General features: G+C 40.4%; 1 long non-coding RNA gene across 1 annotated transcript; it reads left to right on the top strand.

The window, feature by feature from the left end:
* The first annotated feature begins 1,993 nt into the window (after nt 1–1,993).
* LOC138422194 (uncharacterized) lies at nt 1,994–21,740 on the top strand. The gene is made up of 3 exons (XR_011249789.1): nt 1,994–2,147; nt 4,869–4,967; nt 20,774–21,740. It is a non-coding gene; the product is annotated as an uncharacterized lncRNA (long non-coding RNA).
* Nucleotides 21,741–22,699: the final 959 nt, after the last annotated feature.

Genomic DNA, 22,699 nt, shown 5'->3' on the forward strand with positions numbered 1-22,699 from the left:
TATCTCTATCTCTCCTTTCAGAAAAAGTGAAGAACTAGGTACCCAGCTTATAGTTTTGCCTGTTGGAATCCTGATGATCTGACAGTGCTATCTCAAACACCATTTCCTTTAGTTAGGCTTTATGCATACCTCCAGGAGGATATGCTTCCTCTCTCCTTTCAAATTGCTTCACATTTTATACTTTTCTCACGATACTCTTCTTACTTCACCTGGCATTACTGTAATATTTGCAAATCACTAATCACCTTCTCCTAAAGCACAAAGATCTTGGGATCATTTCTTAGTCACTTTTATGTCCCATGTAATACTAACAAAGTATTTTAGACGTGTATGTCTAATAAATATTTGTTGGCCAATTGAAATACATCCACTAACACTCTAGTAGATATTGTACTGAATATCAAGATGAATATAGATGATACCCTTCAAAAAGTTTGTAGACTGCTCATATTGAAGGATATCTCAGCTCTGCATCTTCAAAGAGGACAAAATTTGTAATATTTCAAGTGGAGCTATAATGAGTGGGTTGTGCTCTTTATAACCTACTGGGTCAAGATTAATAGAAGTGTGAGGATAAGGGAACTTATTTCCTTAGAGCTCATTTTTTCATGAATAAGGCTTTACCACAGGAAGTACTTGAGCCATAGGAAAGAGTTAATAAAAGGGTCACAAATTTGTGTTTTTTTTGCATCTAAGTACTGCATTTCGGACTCTTTTGTTGACTATGATGTCTACTCCATTTCTTCTAAGGGATTCTTGCCCACAGTGGTATATATAATGAGTTAAATCCACCCATTCCAGTTGATTTTAGTTTGCTGATTCCTAAAATGTCAATATTCACTCTTGCCATCTCCTCTTTGACCCCTTCCAATTTGCCTTGATTCATGGACCTAACATTCCAAGTTCCCATGCAGTATTGCTCCTCACAGCATCAGACTTTACTTCCATCACCAGTCACATGCACAACTGGGTGTTGTTTTGCTTTGGCTCCATCTCTTCATTCTTTCTGGGGTTATTTCTCCACTGATCTCCAGTAGCATATTGGGCACCTACCGACCTGGGGAGTTCATCTTTCAGTGTCCTATCTTTTTGCCTTTTCATACTGTTCATGGGGAGAACATCCTAAGAATGCTGGACTGGATGAAGCACAAGCTGGAATCAAGATTGCTGGGAGAAATATCAAAACCCTCAGATATGCAGATGACACTACCCTTATGGCAGAAAGTAAAGAAGGACTAAAGAGCCTCTTGATGAAAGTGAAAGACGAGAGTAAAAAAATTGGCTTAAAACTCAATATTCAGAAAACTAAGATCATGGCATCCAATCCCATCACGTCATGGCAAATAGATGGGGAAACAATGGAAACAGTGACAGACTTTATTTTGGGGGGTTCCAAAATCATTGCAGATGGTGATTGCAGCCATGAAATTAAAAGACGCTTGCTCCTTGGAAGGAAAATTATGACCAACCTAGACAGCATATTAAAAAGCAGATACATTACTTTGCCAACAAAGTCCATCTAGTCAAAGATATGATTTTTCCAGAGGTCATGTATAGATGTGAGAGTTGGACTATAAAGAAAGCTAAGCAGCAAAGAATTGATGCTTTTGAATTGTGGTGTTGGGGAAGACTCTTGAGAGTCCCTTGGACTGCAAGGAGATCCAAGCAGTCCATCCTAAAGGAAATCAGTCCTGAATATTCATTGGAAGGATTGATGCTGAAGCTGAAACTCCAATACTTTGGCCACTTGATGAGAAGAACTGACTCATTGTAAAAGACCCTGATTCTGGGAAAGATTGAAGGTGGGAGGAGAAGGGGACGACAGAGGATGAGATGGTTGGATGGCATCACTGACTCAATGGACATGAGTTTGAGTAAACTCTGGAAGTTGGTGATGGACAGGGAGGCCTGGCATGCTGCAGTCCATGGGGTCCCAGAGTCGGATACGATTGAGTGACTGAACTGACTGACTGAAATTTGTTTTCCTTTCTAGCCAGAGCTTCCCCGGTGGTAAAGAATCCGCCTGTCAACGCAGGAGCCAACAGAGATACAGGTTCTATCCCTATGTCAGGAAGATTCCCTGAAGCAGGAAATGGCAACCCACTCCAGTATTCTTGCCTGGAGAATCCTGTAGACAGAGGAGCCTGGTGAGCTACATACAGTTCGTGGGGTCACAAAGAGTTGGACACGACTGACCACGTCGAGCACTAGCCAGTCCTAGCTTAAACACTGTGAGAAAGCAGCTTTGGGCTATATTAGTTATGAGAGGACCTACTCTGTCATCTCAGTTTCTGCAGTACATGCAACTTCATAGTGTGTGCTAGCCCCCAAGTTCTACGACAAGTGACTGGTGACACCCCCTCCCCGCCCCACCCAGCTCCCCTTCTTCCTTCTGATGGAAGAGACTCCGGATTGAGTTTGACTCCTCTTGGGCCATCTTCAATTGAATCAGCTGTTGACTTGTCAAGTCACAGGGTCTTTCTTCTGCCGTATTCTATTAGGAAGGGAAATGGGTAGAGAAGAAACCTCTTGTGCCTCATTCCATCCAGCTGCTGGTTGTGCTTCGGGAAGTGGAGGAAGCCAAGAAGGAAAGGGAGAGGTACAGTCTGTGGTGACTTTGAATCCACCAGACTGTGGGTATATAAATTTCTCCACTCTGCCTGAGTGAGACGGATGTTTTGCAGCCTCACAGAAGATGATCTGTCTATGAAAACATGGATGTCAAGTGTCATATGCAGACATGAGCGATGACTGCCCTCTGTTGTTCCTGAGCTTGGAAAATGGGTGCCAGTGGAAAAGTCAACGAGTCTAGCTGTCACTGAGGAAAGCAGTTCAGGGAGATTTTTGTTTTTATCCTCTGCCAATCTCAACTCACCAACGTGCAGGCTACATATGTTTAGAATTAGCAAGTAACGGTGTATCCTTCATTTCCCGATTGCTCATCTCCCACTCTTGAGGTTGCTTGTCCAAAATGGAACTAAGCTTCCATGGTCCCTGGAGGTTACTCATCTCTCTTTACAGGTGCAGTGGAAAGAGCTCCCCACAACTTAGGTCTTCCAAAGGACCACCTTGCTTACTGAGCTCTTATTAGGTCTGGAGCTCTTTTATTTTCATAGCTCTCCAGAGGGCTAATGAGCTTTTAAGAAACACCTGCAGCAAGTCCCGATTCTACACAGCCACCTAAGTTTTCAGAGAATGTTTTCAAGAGCACTGTGGTGGTGGGGAACCAGGGGTGGAAGGTGGGGGGCAAATCCCTTGCCCAGATAAATGGAATAAGGACTATGAGGGAAGTTAATCCAACATTCACATTCACTTTCCCTTTTTTTTTAAACTGATATACCCAGGCTCTGATGCCTTCATTTCCCCTTCATTTGCAACAGCAAAGCCTCCTTGACCAGAAAAATAAATGCACAGTTGGCAAGAGCTGAATAGAGGTCTGCTTAAATGATTCTTAATTTATGTTAAAATGCTAAGAGCAGTTTTCCAGGTCCCTGATGAATACCTCATGAAATGAAGTTTCCAATCTTACCTTTAAAAAAGGAGCTAAAAGACTGAAAAACATTCCGTTTAATTTTAGCTGCCCCAGCTCGATCTTTTAATCTTGCCCCACTGAGATCCAGCAACTGGATCTTAGAGCCCTGGTCTGCAGGTCAGAGACCTGTTTTCTGTTCTCTCCTCCGAAACAACAACAGCAAGATGGTGTTGGTTTGAGGTCATCAAACTGCACCTTTGCTTGTCTTCTTAGAAACTGGACAGTGATGATGAAAGTATGCAAAGAATTGTAATCACGTCATCGGAAAATAGTGTTTCTTGGTATTTTTTTTACATTTGTAACATGTTATTCTTCTTCTTTTAATTCTTGTCTTCTTAGAAGGAAACCATCCTGGCCTAATCTTTAAACTGGGTTGATTTTCATCTGACACTCAACGTATTGAAGACATCTAGCTTAAAATTTTAACAATGTTTATTGAACAAAGATATAGTCATGGTGATATACACCAGGACATAAGTGCTTAAAAATAAGTATTGAAACAGTTTAAAAAATGTGCTATTTTTAAAGAAAATTTATAACAGGCTTTCTCCAAATAAATAGAGATAGCTTTTAAAATGATCTTTACAGTGATGGCACTTCATAACTTGGGATAATAGCTGTCAATTATTATTCTTAACTGAGGTGGTTAACCATCCAATGCAGTTTTGGCTTTTTAAAAAATCATTTAAAAGTTTTTAAATTCAGGTTTTTGCCTATAACTATGTTGAAATCCATAGGAGATCATAAAGACATATAAGATCTTATGCTCATACAATTTATAGTTTAGATCAGTGTGTGTGTGTGTGTGTGTGTGTGTGTGTGTGTGTGTGTAGCGGGGGGTATAACACAAATGATCAGTGTTAAATGAGGCATGCCAATTTGTTTTTAAAAACATGTTTACATTTTATACTGTAGTACATTGATTAACAATGCTGTGTTGGTTTTAGGCATACAGCTAAGTGATTCAGTTATATATATGCATGTATCTTTTTTTCTCAAATTCTTTTTAAATTTAGGTTATTATAGGATATTAAACAGAGTTCCCCAGGCTATACAGTAGGTCCTTGTTAGTTATCTATTTTATTTTATTGTTTTTAAATAAATATTTATAGAACATTTGTTGAAGACCTACTAAGTCTCTAGGTACAAAAATAATCATGAACCATAAATAGTTTCCAGTTGAGAGAAATGGCATATGTGAAAGGAAGCTGTGAGTAGCCCAGGGTATCTCTAATTGTTTGGATGGTGTTAAATAGTCCTTCTTATTTGGGGGCTTTATAGAATGCTGCTGTGGCAACAAAGTGGAGGCCCCATAGGCTTTTTTTCTTTTTTCCAGGCTGCACCACACTGCTTGTGAGATCGTACTTCCCCACCCAGGGATTGAGCCCAGGCCCTTGGCAGTGAGAACACAGAGCTCTAACCATTGGATCTCCAGGCAAGTCTTTGGTTATCTGTTTTAAACACAGCAGTGTGTATCTCTCAATCCACAGTTCCCAGAGGCACACTGATTCTAACGCAAGCCGCTCAGAGAAGAAAGACAAGGTGACCATCTAAAGGATCATGACTACAATTTCAGACTTGGGCTAGGTGGGAGAGGAGAGACTGAGGATGTGAAAACAATGTGGAAGAATAAAGCGAGGCGCTCCATCGCTCGGCATTCAGTTCTCCGCTAGGCGTGCCCAGCTAGACGGCTCTGATCTGAGCGCGAACGGAGTGAACTTACCGCCTTCTCTCTGAAACTCTCTCTCCTTTTGGGTTCCAGAGCCCAGCAGGGGACACTAGTACCAGCCCAGTTTCTTAGACTAGAAAACTGGGAGGGACCCTAGATTCTCCCCCACCCCCTTCTTTCTCTTCTCTTCTGTCCTTCTCTCTCAGCCCTGGGGCTGTCTTTTGAGAGCTCCCAGGAAAGTCACTGCCACAGATCTGAGGTCAGCTCCGGGTCGTCATGATCTCGTATCGCCCCTCATTTCAATTCTCCTTGTTCATTACTGCTTTCGAGAGATGTGTTCCTGAATTTCTAACCTTGGCGGGAATATTGTGAATGGATCCAGAGTGACTACCCAATTCTCCCAAGCCCTTTCTTGAGGTAAAGCTTCTGACGTGCTTTCCAAGTGTCCCCACGTGGCAGTCCACCTCTGCCCAGGCCAACCAGCTCGGACACAATCTCTGGTTATGGTCCCAGCTTTCCTGATGCCCTCTTATCCAGTCCTCCTCTGTCTGCCCTAGTCTGGATGTTCAAAATCTTTAGCTTGGTAGATTACGTTAATGCATGTGTGTGATAGTCGCTCAGTGGTGGTCGACTCTTTGTGACCCCACGGACTGTAACCCTCCAGGCTCCTCTGTCCATGGGATTCTCCAGGCAAGAATCCTGGAGTGGGTTGCCATGCCCTTCTCCAGAGGATCTTCCTCAGCCAGGGATCAAACCTGGATCTCCTGCATTGCAGGCAGATTCTTTACCATCTGAGCCACCAGGGAAGCCCAGATTGAGTTAGTAAGTTCAGCCAGTGTTTACTCTCCCCCTCATCATCCTATGGGTGGAGAATCCCGCTGTGCCCTCCGGACTCTGAGCTTGGCCGTGAAGCTTAGGCTAGCGTGGTGTGGACAGAAGGGACAGTGTGCTAGCTCTGAGCCGAGGCTTCAGGAAACTTTTCACGTTTCTGCCATCAAGCCATAGGAGAGCGTCGCACAGAGAAGCCATCACTCATTCATCCTGGGTCCTGAAATGAAAGACCCAGGAAACACATGTGAATCAGCCAAGCCCAGCTCAGTTAAAACCAGCCCTCAGTTGACCCGCAGATGCATGAGTGAAAAATAAATGTTTGTGGTCGTAAGACACCAAGGTTTTGGAGGAAATGAATATTTGTTGTTATAAACCACAGAGATTTTGGATTGTTTATTACTGTGGTAAAACCTGCAGATATATCTGAATTTCTCAGAACCTCCTTCCTAATCTTCCAGTCTCCAGTCATACCTTCCAACCGTCTATCCTTCACGTTGGATTAAATAAAAATTCTTCAGTAGCTCTTATGTCCCACAGGAAAAAACACCAAGATGGAATAAAAGACTTACCTGCTCAGCCTCCCCTCTCACTTTTTTCTGTCTTGCTTTTTAAACTCTAGCCATACCTCACACCCTTATGTTCCTATGATTCACATATTTGAATTATATTTGTCTATGTTCCGTTTTGCAAATGCTGTCAATTCTGAGTCCAATACGTCTGTCTGATCCCTCTCAATCCAGCACATTCACCTGCAAAATCCTGATAAGTGTTCAGCGTTGCCACATCTGAGCATCTTCCCCGGCTCCTCAAAGCTCTGAAAACAATTTGTACAATTCCACGAGAGAACATTTTGTTTTGAAATAGATTATTTTATTTTAATCTCTCTCTCTGTTAGATTGTGAACAATTTGCTGATACAAAGTTTCTCTTTGTGTTTTTACTTTCAGGACTTAACAATAAATGAAGCAATAAATGTTTAGTTGGTTTGGAAATTTAATCTGCATAATGTCTCTATCATCCAGTTGAATCACTTACACTGAATGTAACACTGAATTTAAGTGGTTCTCACCAAGATGCTACTTCTCGAACTATGCTTGAATCCTCGAATGAACACTCTCAGGCACCCAATGACCAGGTTAAGAAATAAAGCATTTCTGGCCCCCTCCTTCTTCTCTTCCTGGTTACTACAACATTTTGGCAGAGAAAAGCACTGTTCTGACTTCTAACACCATAGATTTCTTTTGCGTATTTTAAAACAATACATGAATGGAATCACAGATGCACTTTTGTGTCTGGCTTCTTTTGTTCAACATTATAGTTTGCAAAGATTCATTCAAGTTGTTGTGAACAGCAGTAGTTCATTTCACTGCTGTATAGCGCTCCATGGCATACATATAACACATTTTATTTATCCATTCCACCATCAATAGATATTTAGATTGTTTCCAGTTTTTGACTCTTATGAATAAAGGTATTATGAACACTTTAATCTGTGTCTTTTGGTGTGCATATACGAATTTCTACTGAGTATAAACCTAAGAGTGGAATTTTGGGGCCACAGGGTATGTATACATTCACTTTTGACAGATACTTCTAGACTCTTCTTCAAGGCAATTGTACCGATTTGTGTCCCCATCAGTGGTGTGTGAGAGTTATTTTGCATCCTCACCAATTTCTAATATTTTCAGTCTTTTTAATTTTGGTGATTCTGGTAGATGTGCTTTGGCTTTAATTTAGGCATAACTTTTTTTAATTAAATTTTTATTTTTACTTTGTTTTACTTTATAGTACTGTATTGGTTTTGCCATACATTGACGTGAATCCACCACGGGTGTACATGCGTTCCCAAACATGAACCCCCCTCCCACCTCCCTCCCCATAACATCTCTCTGGGTCATCCCCATGCAGCAGCCCCAAGCATGCTGTATCCTGCATCAGACATAGGCTGATGATTCTATTCTTACATGATAGTATACATGTTACAATGCCATTCTCTTTTTTTTTGGCCATGCCATGTGGCATGCAGGATCTTCCTCAACCAGGGATCGAGCTCATGCCCTTTGCATTGGGAATATGGAGTCTTAACCACTGGACCACCAGGGAAATCCTGATTTGTTTTTAATTTGCCTTTCCCCAATGACTAATGACATTGACACTTAAATAATATGTTTATTTAATATCTAGATATCTTTTGTGAAATCCTTTTTTTCTCTATCAGATTACCTTTTCCTTATCTAATATTTTAAACTATGTTTTGCTTCTATCTTCCCAAGAGAGATTCGCTTATAATTTTCCTTTGTTATATTTTTATCAAGTTTGAGTCATGGTTATTCTGGTCTCATAAAATGAGCTGAAAATGTTCTTTCTGTAGTCTCTGGAAAAGTTTATTTTTAATGTATTTTATGGAAGTATAGTTGATTTACAATGATGTGTTAATTTCTGCTGAACAGTGAATTGATTCAGTTATATTCTTTTTCATATTCTTTTCCATTATGGTTTATCACAGGATACTGTGTTATATAGTAGGACTTTATTGTTTATCAACTCTACATATATGGGAAAATTAAATGTGAGAGTTGTATTATTTCTAATTTCTTCTCTAAAAGTCAATATGTATGCACGCTAAGTCGCTTTAGTTGTGCCCAACTCTTTGCCACCCTATGGACTGTAGCCTGCCAGGCTCCTCTGTCCACGGGGTCTCCCAGGTAAGAATGCTGGAGTGGGTTGCCATATCCGCATACAGGGGATCTTACCGACCCAGGGATTGAACCCCCATCTCTTATGTCTCTTGCATTGCCAGGCAGGTTCTTTACCACTAGCACCGTATGCAAAGCCCAGGAGTCAGTATGAAAGTGAAAGTGAAATTCATTCAGCCGTGTCTGATTCTTTGCAACCCCATGGACTATACAGTCCATGGAATTCTCCAGGCCAGAATACTGAAGTGGGGAGCCTTTCCTTTCTCCAGGGATCTTCCCAACCCAGGGATCAAACCCAGGTATCCTGCATTGTAGCTAGATTCTTTACCAACCGAGCCACAAGGGAAGCCCAAGAATACTGGAGTGGGTAGCCTATCCCTTCTCCAGGGGATCTTCCTGACCCAGGAATGGAAGTGGGATCTCCTGCATTGCAGGCAGATTGTTTACCAACTGAACTATCAGGGAAGCCCAAGAGTCAGTATCAGTTCAGTTCAGTTCAGTTCATTTCAGTCACTCAGTCGTGTCCAACTCTTTGCGACCCCATGAATCGCAGCATGCCAGGCCTCCCTGTCCAACACCATCTCCTGGAGTTTACTCAAACTCACATCCATCGAGTTGGTGATGCCATCCAGCCATCTCATCCTCTGTTGTCCCCTTTTCCTCCTGCCCCCAATCCCTCCCAGCATCAGGGTCTTTTCCAATGAGTCAACTCTTTGCATGAGGTGGCCAAAGTACTGGAATTTCAGCTTTAGCATCATTCCTTCCAAAGAACACCCAGGGCTGATCTACTTTAGAATGGACTGGTTGGATCTCCTTGCAGTCCAAGGGACTCTCAAGAGTCTTCTCCAGCACCACAGTTCAAAAGCATCAATTCTTCAGTATACACAGTGCTTAAGCTTCTGGGCCTGGGAATCAGACTGCTGAGACTGAATCATGGCTTTCTGCATTCTTATCATGTTGACTTTGGAGAATTTATATAACCAATTTGCTCCTCAGCTTTCCCATCTGCAAAATGGGGGTAAAAATGTACCAACTTTATAAAATTATTGTCAAGACTTTAATAAGAGTTTTACATGTCAAATTTTTAGTAATGCACTTGGCCCATAGTAGGAGTTTAATAATAATTAGCTATTATAATTATTTATTCATCAAATCAGTCCTTTGGTTACAATACAGTCTTTCATAGAAGCTGAAGCTATATTCTCTTTATGGTGTTGGTTCAACAAGAAGCCTTACGTGGGTTGAGGATCTAAGTACAACCTTCTAAATGGGATGCCAAAAATCAAATTCTTCTTCACACTTGGCTTTTTCTCTGTTTTGTGAAATATGAGGCCAAAGACATCAGAAGCTTTCTGTAGAAACAGTACCCAGAGAAAGACGTGGATCTTAGTCATGGTACCTTCAGCAGTGTTGTAGGTGGGTGTGGGTCCACACAGCAGATAATCCAGTGGTTGGAAAGGAGTCAGGACTTTTGATTTTTGCTGCCTGGGTAACTGACCTCAGAGATTCACAGTTTTCCTTTTTAACAAAAGGAAGCCCAGCCTTCCCAGGGTGTGGTTTGAATTCCTGATGTGGCAGTTGTTAGGGACTCTAAAAATGCTGTGGAGCTTTAAAGCGAAGATAGAATCATTACTATGCAAATCTTTTTTTTTTTTTCTTCTTTCAGCCTTTGTGCCCCTAAAACACCACTTAAGTGGGATGTCTTTTTTCATCTGGCTTAGAGCCGAGATTTAAGACACATGGTTCTCTGATTAACTCTGAAACCATTAACACCACATCTTCATCAGGAAAACCACAGAAATTAGGGTTAAATGGGTCCCCTGGTGACTCTTGTCTTTTTCCAGCTTTTCTGGTTTCTCTCTGCTTCCACTGTGTCTTCTCTCTGTCTGCTTTTTATTTGGGAACAAATTATCTGTTCCAGATCTCCACGCATAGCCTTATTTTTGCATCGTTCCTGACCTATAGTAAGTGCTTCATGTAGGCAGTGTTCCTCTCAGTCATTTTCTTCTGAGCAACAAAAGACAGAAAGATAACAAAAACGGCAGTAGATTCCTATTGTTTACAGGTGTCTGGTCTCCTGAAGACAATTGTTCCCCTCTACGTGCTCAATACAGCTACAGAAATCTCTGCCATTTCAAAAAATAATTTTTATAATGTTGTGCTTTCAAGTAACCTCATCTGTTATAGCACAGATCGTGTGTGCATGCTAAGTTGCTTCAGTCGTGTCTGATTCTGTGCGACCTTATGGACTGTATCTTGCCAGGCTCCTCTGTCCATGGGATTCTCCAGGCAAGAATACTGGAGTGGGTTGCCATGCCGTCCTCCAGGGGATCTTCACGACCCAGTGATCGAACCTGTGTCTCTTTCTTCTAACCTGCGTCAGTAGGCAGATCCTTTACCACTAGCACCACCTGGGAAGCCAATCGCATTTGTGATTATGTGTACTTAAAATAGATCATCCCCTTTGTGCAGCTCCTACCAAGCTAAGATTTTATTATGGATACTAACCTTTTTATTTTGTTCTACCGATACATAACCTTTTCCTTCTATGTGTGTGTCCTGCTGCTGCTGCTGCTGCTGCTAAGGCGCTTCAGTCGTGTCCGACTCTGTGCGACCCCATAGATGGCAGCCCACCAGGCTCCCCCGTCCCTGGGTTTCTCCAGGCAAGAACACTGGAGTGGGTTGCCGTTTCCGTCTCCAATGCATGAAAGTCAAAAGTGAAAGTGAAGTCGCTGTCATGTCCGACTCTTAGTGACCCCATGGACCGCAGCCTACCAGGCCCCTCCATCCATGGGATTTTCCAGGCAAGAGTACTGGAGTGGGGTGCCGTGGCCTTCTCCGTGTGTTTTGTCCTACCTACATTTTTAAAATATTTTGATTACATAAGTATTATATGAGTACAGTCTGCTTTTAAAAAACTTAAGACATTATGAATAAAACTAAGATCCTCTGATCAACACTTTCAATTAGGAATGGATCTTTTTCAGGTTTTTAAAAATATTTCTTATAAATGGAAACTGGTGGTTGGTTTAGGTGGTTTAATCACTAAGTTGTGTCCGACTCTTGTGACCCCATGGACTGTAGCCCACCAGTCTCCTCTGTCCATGGGATTCTCCAAGCAAGAATACTGGAGTGAGTTGCCATTTCCTTCTCCAGGGGATCTTCCCGTTGCAGGAATTGAACGCAGGTTTCCTGCATTGCAGACAGATGCTTTAACCAACTGAGCTATGAGATCCCACAAACCAAAATAATAATAATACTTGTCAGTAGTATTAAATAAAGTCAGTGTCTGACAATTGTGTCCTGTTCGTCAGTTTTCTGGTTTTGTCCATGGATTTTTTTCTCCTGGACGTATAGTGACATTTTTATGCCTCGTTGCCTGCCTGATGATTTTCTTATTGGATTCTGGACACTGGATCTTACACTGTTGAGGTCCTGATTTTGCTGTCTTCCCTTAGTGAGTGTTGTGATAGTCCCAGTACGCGGTAAGACTATGCAGTGCATTTCATCCCTCTTGATTCTCTGAGCGTTGCTGGGGAAAGTTTAGAACAGTCCTCACTCCAGTGCTAATTTTGCCCTAGGATAAAGTCTGGCCTCTCTGAGGTCTTTACTAAATGCTCTTCATGTTATGAAGTTTCTTTGCTCTGAGTGTTGAACTATTCCTAGCCTCATCCTGGGAATGCCTCAGCCCACCGCTTTCCTACTTTCAGCCTCAAGGAGTTTTATTCCATGGATGTGGAGATTGGTACTCTGCCAAACACTCCAGAGAACTCCTTTGCAGATCTTTAAAACGGTCTCTCCAGTTTCCTCATCTCTGGTATTCTGTTCCATAAATGCTAGTCACCTGGATGTCCCTGAACTGTAATCTCTGTTCCTCTTAACCCTGTTAAGATACTGAAGATACTGGCGTGTGTATAATCCCTCCCTTGAGCTCCCTAGACACTGTCACCTGGCAGAGAGCCAAGAAGATCCTAGGACTTACCTTGTTTGCTTCCCTCTGTCCAAAGATCACAGGCTAGTTAGTGCTGCCCACTGCCCAATGTCTGAACAGAGTCACTTTATGTATTTTGTCCAGTTTCCTTGTTATTTTCAGTGGGAGGGAAATTCTGTTAGCTCTTCCATGATATTTTTGCTTTCTATTAACCATATTTAAAATTATTTTATTCTTTTACTTTTTGGTCTAGAAAATGTCCTATTCTTCTAGCGGTCACCCTTGAATTTAGGTTTCTTCCAATGAGGATATTGGATCAGAGTCACCACACACACTGCACAGACTGTGTGCTTAATGACTGTAGGGAAAATCACTTACATGCACTTGTGCAACATTACAGCTGGTATACATTATAGTCTATACATAGTCGATCATATTTTTATTTTTTCATTACTATTGAATGATAGTTTGTATGGATATAGTACTTTATGTTCAAAATTATTTCTCTTTAGATATATAAAAATAACACTTCATTAAAAAGTAGTCACCTATGTTACTTTTGAGATTTTGGATGTAAATCTGATTCTCCTTGCATTTTAGGTGATCCATGTTTCTGGTAGCTTTTAGGATTTTCTCTTTATCCTTGATATACTAGATTTTCAGTGCCAGTACTCAAAGTATAGATTTTAAAATGTTTTTTTTTTTTTTTTCTGCTTGGCAGTCTGTTTTTTTGTTTGTTTGTTTTTGAGGAATCATGATGTTCTTCAGTTCTGAGATAATTTTGGTATTATTACTTTATTTATTGCTTGTCTTATAATGTCTCGGGCTTCCCTGGTGGCTCAGTGGTAAAGAATCTGCCTGCAGATGCAGGATACATGAGTTTGATCCCTGGGTTGGGAAGATTCCCTGGAGAAAGGTGTCACAACCTACTTCAGTATTCTTGCCTGGAGAATTCTATGGACAGAGGAGCCTGGCTGGTTACAGTCCATGGGGTTGCAAGAGAGTTGGACACAACCTAGCAACTAAACAATAATTACAACGACAACAACAATAATCTTTCTAGTCTGTTTGAGAGTGCATTCTTGCTTAGTTGCTTCAGTCAGGTCTGACACTGCGACCCAATGGACTGTAGCCTGCCAGGCTCTTCTGTCCATGGGATTCTCCAGGCAAGAGTACTGGAGTGGGTTGCCATGCCCTCCTCCAGGGGATCTTCCCAACCCAGGGATTGAAGCCACATCTCTTATGTCTAAGCAAATGTTGGTACTTTTGTATCTATTCTTGTCATTCAAATTTTTTTCATTAAAAAAAAAAACTTTTACTTTTTTTCTGTGGGCTACGATTCTTCAGCCACATTTTCCAGTTCAGTAGTTCTTTAATTTTGTAGTAAAAGAATTACTTTAATTGATAATTACTCCATATATTAGAGTTTTAAAAAATATTTTTATTTTTAAATAATTTAAGGTTTAAAAATGTGTTGTAAAGTTAGAGTTCCCATATATTTTCACCCAGCTTCCCTTAATGTTAACATCTTATACAATCATAGTACAATTATCAAAACTAATACACTAGCATTGATACAGCAGTGTTAATTAAATACAGACCTTCCATAAATATTACCAGTTTTTTCCACTGATGTTCTTTTTTTGTGTTGTGTTTCAGGATCCAACACAAGATCTCACATTGTATTTAGTTGTCACATCTTTTTATTTGTTTCCAAACTGTGACAGTTCTTTAGTCTTTCACTGTCTTTCATGAACTTGGTGCTTTTAAAAAATAGCATTGTTGAGGTATAATTAATACTGTAAAGTGCGCAGGTTTAAAATGGATAATTTTATATTTTTGCATATGTATACACCTATGAAACCATCACCCCAATGAAAATAATGAGCCCTCTCATTGTTCCTGAGTTCCAGAATGTCCTTGGGTCCCCTTGGAATCCTACTCCATTGCCTTCCTTCACCTCCTGTGACCTGGCAACCATGGAACTGCTACCTCTCACTTTAGGTTGTTTTTTTTTTTACATTTTAATGCAATTTATAAAGTTTATCATCCATTTATAGTTATTGCAGAATATTAGCTATATTCCTTGTGTTGTGCAACACATCCCCAAACATATCTTACACCCAACAGTTCACGCCTCCCACTCCCCTACCCCGATATTGCTCCCACCCACCCCTGTCCCCACTGATAGCCAGTAGTGTATTCTCTGTATCTGTGAGTCTCCTTTCTTTGTTGTAATATTCACTAGCTTGTATTTTTCAGGTTCTGCATATAAGCAATATCATACAGTATCATTCTCTGTCTGACTTATTTCACTTAGCATAATGCCCTTCAAGTCCACCCACGTTGCTACAAATGGCAAACTTTCATTCTTTTTTATGGCTTAGTGGTATTCCACTGTATTTATACACTACATCTTTTTTATTCATTTATGTGCTGATGGATACTTAGGTTGCTTCCATATCTTTGCAGTTATAAATAACGCTGCTACGAACATTGGGGTGCATATATCTTCTCGAATCAGTGCTTTGGGGTTTCTTATGTATATCCGAGTGGGATTGCTGGGTCATATAGTAATTCTATTTCTAGTTTTACGAGAGATCCCCATGCCATTTTCCACAGTGACTGCAACAATTTGCATTCCCACCAAGAGTGTGGAAAGGTTCCTTTTTCTCTCAACATTTATTATTTGTGTTTTTTTTTTTTTTTGATGATAGCCATTCTGACAGGTGTGAGATGATATCTTATTGTGGTTTTGATTTCCACTTCTCAATTAGTGACATTGAGCATATTTTTGTGTGCCTCTTGGCCATCTGCATTTCCTCTTTGGAAAACTATCTATTCATTTCTGCCCATTTTAAATCAAGTTGTTTCCTTTTTGATACTGAATTGTATGAGCTGTTTATGTAGGTTGGATATTAACCCCTTACAGGTCACGTTATTTGCAAATATTTTCTCCCACTCAGTAGGTTGCCTTTTCCTTGTTTCCTTTGCTATGCAAAAGCTTTTAAGTTTAGTTAAGAACTATTTGTTTTTGCTTTTATTTCCTTTACTATAGGAGATGGATCCAAAAAATGTATTGCTATAATTTATGTCAAAGAGGCTTCTGCCTATGTTTTCCTCTAGATGTTTTATAGTAGCTAGTCTTACATTTAGGTCTTTAATCCATTTTGAGTTTATCATTGCTTGTAGTGTTAGAGAACATTCTAATTTTGTTATTTTACATGTAGTTGTCCAGTTTTCTCTGGACCACTTTTGGGAGAGAGTTTCTTTTCTGTACTGTATATTCTTGCCTCCTTTGTTGTAGAGTATTTGGCCAGATTAATTAATAATTAAACATTAAAATTAGTTTTAATTTTATGGAAATTCATATAAATGAGAAATCCCTTCGTGATTCAGTGGTTAGGATGCCACGCTTTCACTGCCTAGGGCATGGATTCAGTTCTGGTGGGGGAGCTAAGATCCCACAAATTGTGCGGTGCGGCACCCCCGAAATTTATATAAATGAAGTAATACAGTATAGTATATGCTCTTTTTTTTTTTTTTGGTCTAGCTTCTTCCTTTCAGAATAATTAACCATACAATGTGTGTGTGCTTAATCACGTCTGACTCTTTGCAACCCCATGGACTGTAGGCCACCAGACTCCTCTGTCCATGGAATTTTCCAGGCATGAATACTGGAGTGGGTTGCCATTTCCTACTCCAGGGATCTTCCCAACCCAGTAATTGAACCCAAGTCTCCTGTGTCTCCTGCATTGGCTGGTGGATTCTTTACCATTGAACCACCTGGGAAGCCCATCAGTAGTTCATAACTTTTCATAACTAAAGAGCATTTCATTGTATTGATTGATATACCATAGTTATATATTCACCTGTAGATGGACATTTGGGGTTGTTTCCCATTTTTGGTAATAACCAAAATAAGCATAAAAATTAATTTAAAATTAAGATTAAAAACAAATTTGGCATGGACATTCCTGTACAAATGTTTTGTATGGGCCTATACTTAAGTCTAGTCAAGGTTATGGTTTTTCCAGTGGTCACGTATGGATGTGAGAGTTGAACTGTGAAGAAGGCTGAGTGCCGAAGAATTGATGCTTTTGAACTGTGGTGTTGGAGAAGACTCTTGAGAGTCCCTTGGACTGCAAGGAGATCCAACCAGTCCATTCTGAAGATCAGCCCTGGGATTTCTTTGGAAGGAATGATGCTAAAGCTGAAACTCCAGTACTTTGGCCACCTCATGCAAAGAGTTGACTCATTGGAAAAGACTCTGATGCTGGGAGGGATTGGGGGCAGGGGGAGAAGGTGATGACAGAGGATGAGATGGCTGTATGGCATCACCGACTCGATGGACGTGAGTCTGAGTGAACTCTGGGAGCTGGTGATGGACAGGGAGGCCTGGTGTGCTGCGATTCTTGGGATTGCAGAGAGTCGGGCATGACTGAGCGACTGAACTGAACTGAACTGATACCTGCATTTCTACTGAGTCAGTGGGTAGGAGTGGAATATCTTGATTCTATGATAGAGGTATGTTTAACAATTTAAGAATACTGTCAAACTATTTGTGAAGTGGCTGTATTATTTTATTTTATTTTTTTTGGCTGTATTATTTTAGATTCCCTCCAGCAGTTTATGAGATGAGATTTCCCCTTTTTCCACATCTTCGCCAACAATGGTGTCATCAGTCTTCTTACTTTTAGCCCGTATAATAGATGCACAGCAGTGTATTATTGTAGCTTTCATTTACATTTTCTAAATGGCAAAGGATGTTGAGTACTTTTAAAGGTGTTTAGTTGCCATCTGCATATCTTCTTTGGTAAAAGATCTGTTCATATATTTTGTGCATTTTTGTTGTTGCTGTGTTTGTGTGTCTATAATTGAGTTTTGAGAGCTCCTTATTTATTCTGTATTCAAGTTCATTGTCAGTTATATATTTTGTAAATATTTGATCCTAGTCTCTGTCTTGTTGTTTCATTCCCTTAACCGCATCTTTCAGAGTCAGACACGACTTAGTGACTAGAGCACTAAGTTTAGTCCACCTCTGCTGCCTCTTAATCCTCAGGTGTAGCCCTTACTATTCCTCTTCCTTAAGGGAAAACAAGGCTTTGACTGTCTTCTCCCTGTGTTAAACATACATGCATACTTTGTATCCTCAACGTACTTCTCAAAGTAGCTGTATATTTATTTTGTTGAGAGCAGTATTTATTGCTATTGTCTTTATGAATTGATAAAGCCTACGAAATAACCTATGACAGACAACTCCTTGTGTCTTATGCTTCTTGGGGTTAACAACTTTCTTTTTGGGGGCATGGAGGATTATTTGCTTACTTTTCTAGGTATATGTCCAGCTCCAAACCCTGCCAAGTGAGCATCTGCTGACGCTCAGACATAACAGGCACTTATGACAAAATTTCACATTTTTGAAGGAATTTCACGGACAGGTTGTCCTCTGTTACTGAAGAGAGGTCATTCTAGGATCCCCAGCAGCATCAGTTCAAAATTCCTTTTGGCCTGAATTTCCTGTTTTCAGAATCCTATGTATTACTCTTTCTTCATGCACTCCTTCAGTTTGGTGGAATATAGCCTCTAATAACTTCCTGAGAAAGGATCTGTGGGAGACAGATTTATGAGACCTTATGTGTCTAAAATATTCTTTTCCTCTACCTTCATACTTTATTGACAGTTTCTTTGGATACATATGCCTAGGTGGTAAATCCTTTCCTGGATAATTTTAAAAAACATTTCTCAATTGTCCTCTGGATTCCAGTGTTGCTTATAAAAACTTGGAAGACATTCTGATTCCTGAATTTGTATAGTTTATCTGTTTTTACTCCTTGGAATCTATCAACAAACCTTCCTTAGGTTAGCACCGTCCCCCTGCCTCTGTTTTCAGTGGTAACTTCTGCAGTAACTCACAGGCTTCTTGAAGATTCTGTGGTCTACACTAGATTAGGACTGGCTTTTCTCTACAGGTAGCTTAGGAGTTAGTCTTCTTGAGACACTTATGTAATTCAGGTCCAGTGGCTTTCCAGCTTCAGATATTTTATAGTGTCCTTTCCTATTCTCACCATTCTTGTGGATTGTTGCCTTAAAAAACTTTAACCATATTTCGAAATGAACCCCCCAAAATGTGTGTGCTCAATTGGCCGTGTTTACCCATGGGTAGCGCTTCCCTGGTGGCTCAGCTGGTAAAGAATCTGCCTACAATTCAAGAGACCCTGGGTTGGAAAGATTCCCCTGGAGGAGGGCATGGCAACCCACTCCAGGATTCTGGGGTCACAAAGATTTGGACACAGATTAAGCGACTAAGCACAGCACAGCAGCCATGGGTATCCTTTTTTTTCCCCCCCACCACGCAGCTTGCAGAATCCTGGTTCCCTGACTAGGGATTGAACCTGTACCTCCTGCAGCAGAGGCATGGAATCCTAGCTACCGGATCACCAGGCAATTCACAGCATTTTTTTTTAAAATTGATGTATGAAATATATAAAGTGAGCAAAACACATTGATTTTAAGTTTACAGCTTGATGGATTTTTACATCTATCTACCTACCTACCTTAGTTATCTGTCTGTACATCTATCTTAATCATTAGATAAATTAGGAGATAGATTATTTCTAGCATCCCCAAAAGAAATTTTATGTTCCTTCTGTGTCAATACCAATTCCTTTTTGTGATCTCTTCTGACTTCTATCACCATCAAATAATTTTACTTGTTCTTTTGATTAATAGGAAGGTAATTATTATGCAGTCTTTTGTTTTTGGCTGATTTCATTCAACATAGCCTCTGAGGGATTTGTCACTGTTGTTACACATATCAGTAAAGCAGCGCTGTGCTGAAGCTGACTCATTTCAGCTTGCAATTGTGTGCCTGACTTTCTGATTCTGTATTTTATGACTTCATGCTGATAACATGACATTGGCTATATTGGAAGTATTTATTCCATAAAAGTTAGAAAACACTACCAACCAGGACTGTTTTCCTCCTTAAGGAGCCAGTTGTTGAATGTTTTTGAGCATATCACTGCAGTAGTTTTTTTTTTCCTTTATATTGCTGTGTAGTATTCCATTATATGACTATAATATGTTACTTATTCACTGTCTTGTTGATGGATATTTTTGTTATTTCTAGTTTCGCCTATTATGAATAAAGCTGCTTTAAGCATTCTTTTTTTTTATTCGTATCTTTTAAATAACCTATGTATTTATTTCTTTTGGAAGTATTTACACTTGGAAGTACGATCGCTGGGTCATGCATTGGGTAGATATTTTGTTTTAGGAGATACTGCCAAACAGTTTTTTAAAGGTTTCACCAGTTTATACTTCCACCACCAATGCAGTTTTCCCACATTCTTGTTAACTCTTGGTTTATCAGTCTTTTCAATTTTGCTGGAGGTGTGATGTCTCTCATCGTGGTTTAAATTTGCTTGCTTTGATGACTAATGAATTGGGATCCCTTTCCTTACATTCAGAATCTTAGCCACTGGGCCACCAGGGAAGTCCCCCAAGTCCTTTAAATTTCCATGTGAATTTTAGATTCATTTGTTAATTTCCAAAAAATAAAAGAGAGAGAGAGAAGAGAAAAAGAAAGAAAGATCCTTGCTTGGGTTTGGTTTTATTGAATCCATAGATAAATTTGGAGAGAATTAAAATATTAATGATCTTGAATTCTGCCAATCTACTTACATGGTGTGCCTCTTTATTTATTTAGGTCTTTAATTTCTCTTTAATATTTTGCAGTTCTTAGCAAAGTGGTCATATACATCTTTTGATAGGTTCATTTCTAGTTATTTGATTTTTGAATAACATTTGTATAAAATTGTGTTTTTAAAAATTTCACTTACCAAAGTTAGGTCCTAAAAAACACAATTAATGTTTCTATATCAATTTTGGTTTTAGTGGTACTTTAAATTTGCTTATTGATTCTCATAGTTTTCAGATTGCTTTTGATTTCCATGTATATAGTCGTGTTTTCTGCAAATAAGAGTAGAGCATTTTTCTTCTTTTCTAATCCTCATAACTTTTGCTTCCCTTTCTTTCCAACTGCACTTGAGTAGGGCCTCCAGAACAATGCTGAAAATATTTGATAACAGTGCACATTTTTGTCCTTAACAGAGTGGTGCTGGCATCTGGAAGGGAGAGGCTGGAGATGCTGCTAAACATCCTACAGTGCACGAGCCATACGCCCACAACAAAGGATTATTCAGTCACAGTGTCAACAACACTGATTTGGAAAACCCTGGCGTAAAGGAAAGTAGACTAACAGCTCATAAACCTTAGGGCATGGCTGCTAATATTTATAACCTTGACCTTGAATCATTCGGGAAACATTAGATTATGATCAGCACACTCCAAAATGTAATTCAGTCTAGAAAAATTTACGTAAAAATGGGTAAGATTTGCAATGATTTGGGGCTTAAAGATCTGTTTCAATTGTCTAAACAAATTAATTTTGTGGACGATCTCATTTGCAAATCATGTCAAATGCAAGAAGTACTACAGAAAGGCAAGACCTCTCTCAATTTTTATATTGTTCAGCGACAATTTAAAAAACATTTCTGGCTTGCTGGTTTGATATTTGCATAAAGAGAGTATTAAAAAAAAAGTTCTAAAACAAACTGCGGTTTGGACATCAGGGCCCCAGTGAACTTCTTCCTGTCTATAGAGACTTACATAATCATGGACATGGACCTCAGCAGCATCTCGCTATCAGCTGGGAGCTCACTCAGAAGGGGCTTCTCCTGCAGACCCATCATCTCTTTCACCTTCAGGGCAGAGGCATCCTTAACTGGGGCATGGAAGAGCCAACTACATTTTGGTGTAACTGCGGCAGGTTTCTGGAATTCTTCTGGATGGGCTGGAGGAGCTGGCAGGGAAGGTGGTATGGAAGGGAATTATGCAGAAGTTCAGGGAAGGATAAACTGTGCTGAAAATAAAAAGAATATGCGACAACATCTGGAAATTGATTGAAAAAAGGCAACAACTGAGAATGCATCTGGTGAAGAGAAAACAAGACCCAGATTGCCACGAATCTGGAAAGACCTGGAGACTAGAGAAAGTTCTATTTGAAAAAAAAAAAAAAGAAGACCCTGTGGCTATGCACCAAGAAGCAAACAAAGTTGTTTGGCTTCCTGACCCAGAAATCTCTGTCTGTATCGCAGCGCGCTTTCTGTTGTGAAATCCGCACAGGAAGGAAGCCGGAAGAGCCATAAATTCCTGTGATAAGGAAAGTGGTACTGCTGTGGCAGGACACAAAAGGCGCAGAGCTGAATGGAGGCTGTCTCTGGAGCTAACAGGTCATCTGTTAGGCAGAAATAAGCAAATTTCATTGTCTCTTGGCTCACTGCATTCCACCCATCTCCTCAATGGAATACCTTCTTGGGTCCTAGATCACAGTATCACCCAATGGCTCAGATGACACTGGCTTGTGAAGGGGCCTATGTGTATTTCTCGGTGTGTTTTTATAACACAACAGTGCATCATAACCACTTCAGCCGCAGCGGTCATAAATCACGCTATCGTCGCAGTCTCCGATCATGCAGAGCTGATCACGGTCCTCCCTGTCCATCTGAAGAATAAAGAGAGCCTAGCATTTTCCAGTGGACCTCGGTATCCTCACTGGAGTCACGGAGGGATGACTGTGTAGTGCAGTCTTCAGTTACAAAGTGAATGTCATATTAGTCTCCAGGGACGACGAGGTGAAGACCACCAGAGCTGCTGGCTGGTGTTTCTCGTGGAGACTCCAAACTAGGACAAAACGCCCTTCTCTGTTAGGATTGCCGTAGGATTGTTTGTCAAGAACCTGGTCCTGTTTCTCAGGAAGCTCACAGATTTCTTCCTGCTGCAGTGTTTTCATCCTTTGTTAGCAAGCCCTTTCCCCTTAGTTCTTTTGCGAGAGGAAGCTTGGCCCACTCTGTAACACTGAGCCTTGAATTTCAAAGACGGATGCCTTTTGTAGTCCCTGTTATATTTACTAATCTGTGGAGAGGAGGAAGGCACCAGGAAAATCTTCTATTTGGAAAGCATTTTGCCTCTGAAACA

The sequence above is a fragment of the Ovis canadensis genome, chromosome 17 (assembly GCF_042477335.2).
Source record: "Ovis canadensis isolate MfBH-ARS-UI-01 breed Bighorn chromosome 17, ARS-UI_OviCan_v2, whole genome shotgun sequence".
NCBI lineage: Eukaryota > Metazoa > Chordata > Mammalia > Artiodactyla > Bovidae > Ovis > Ovis canadensis.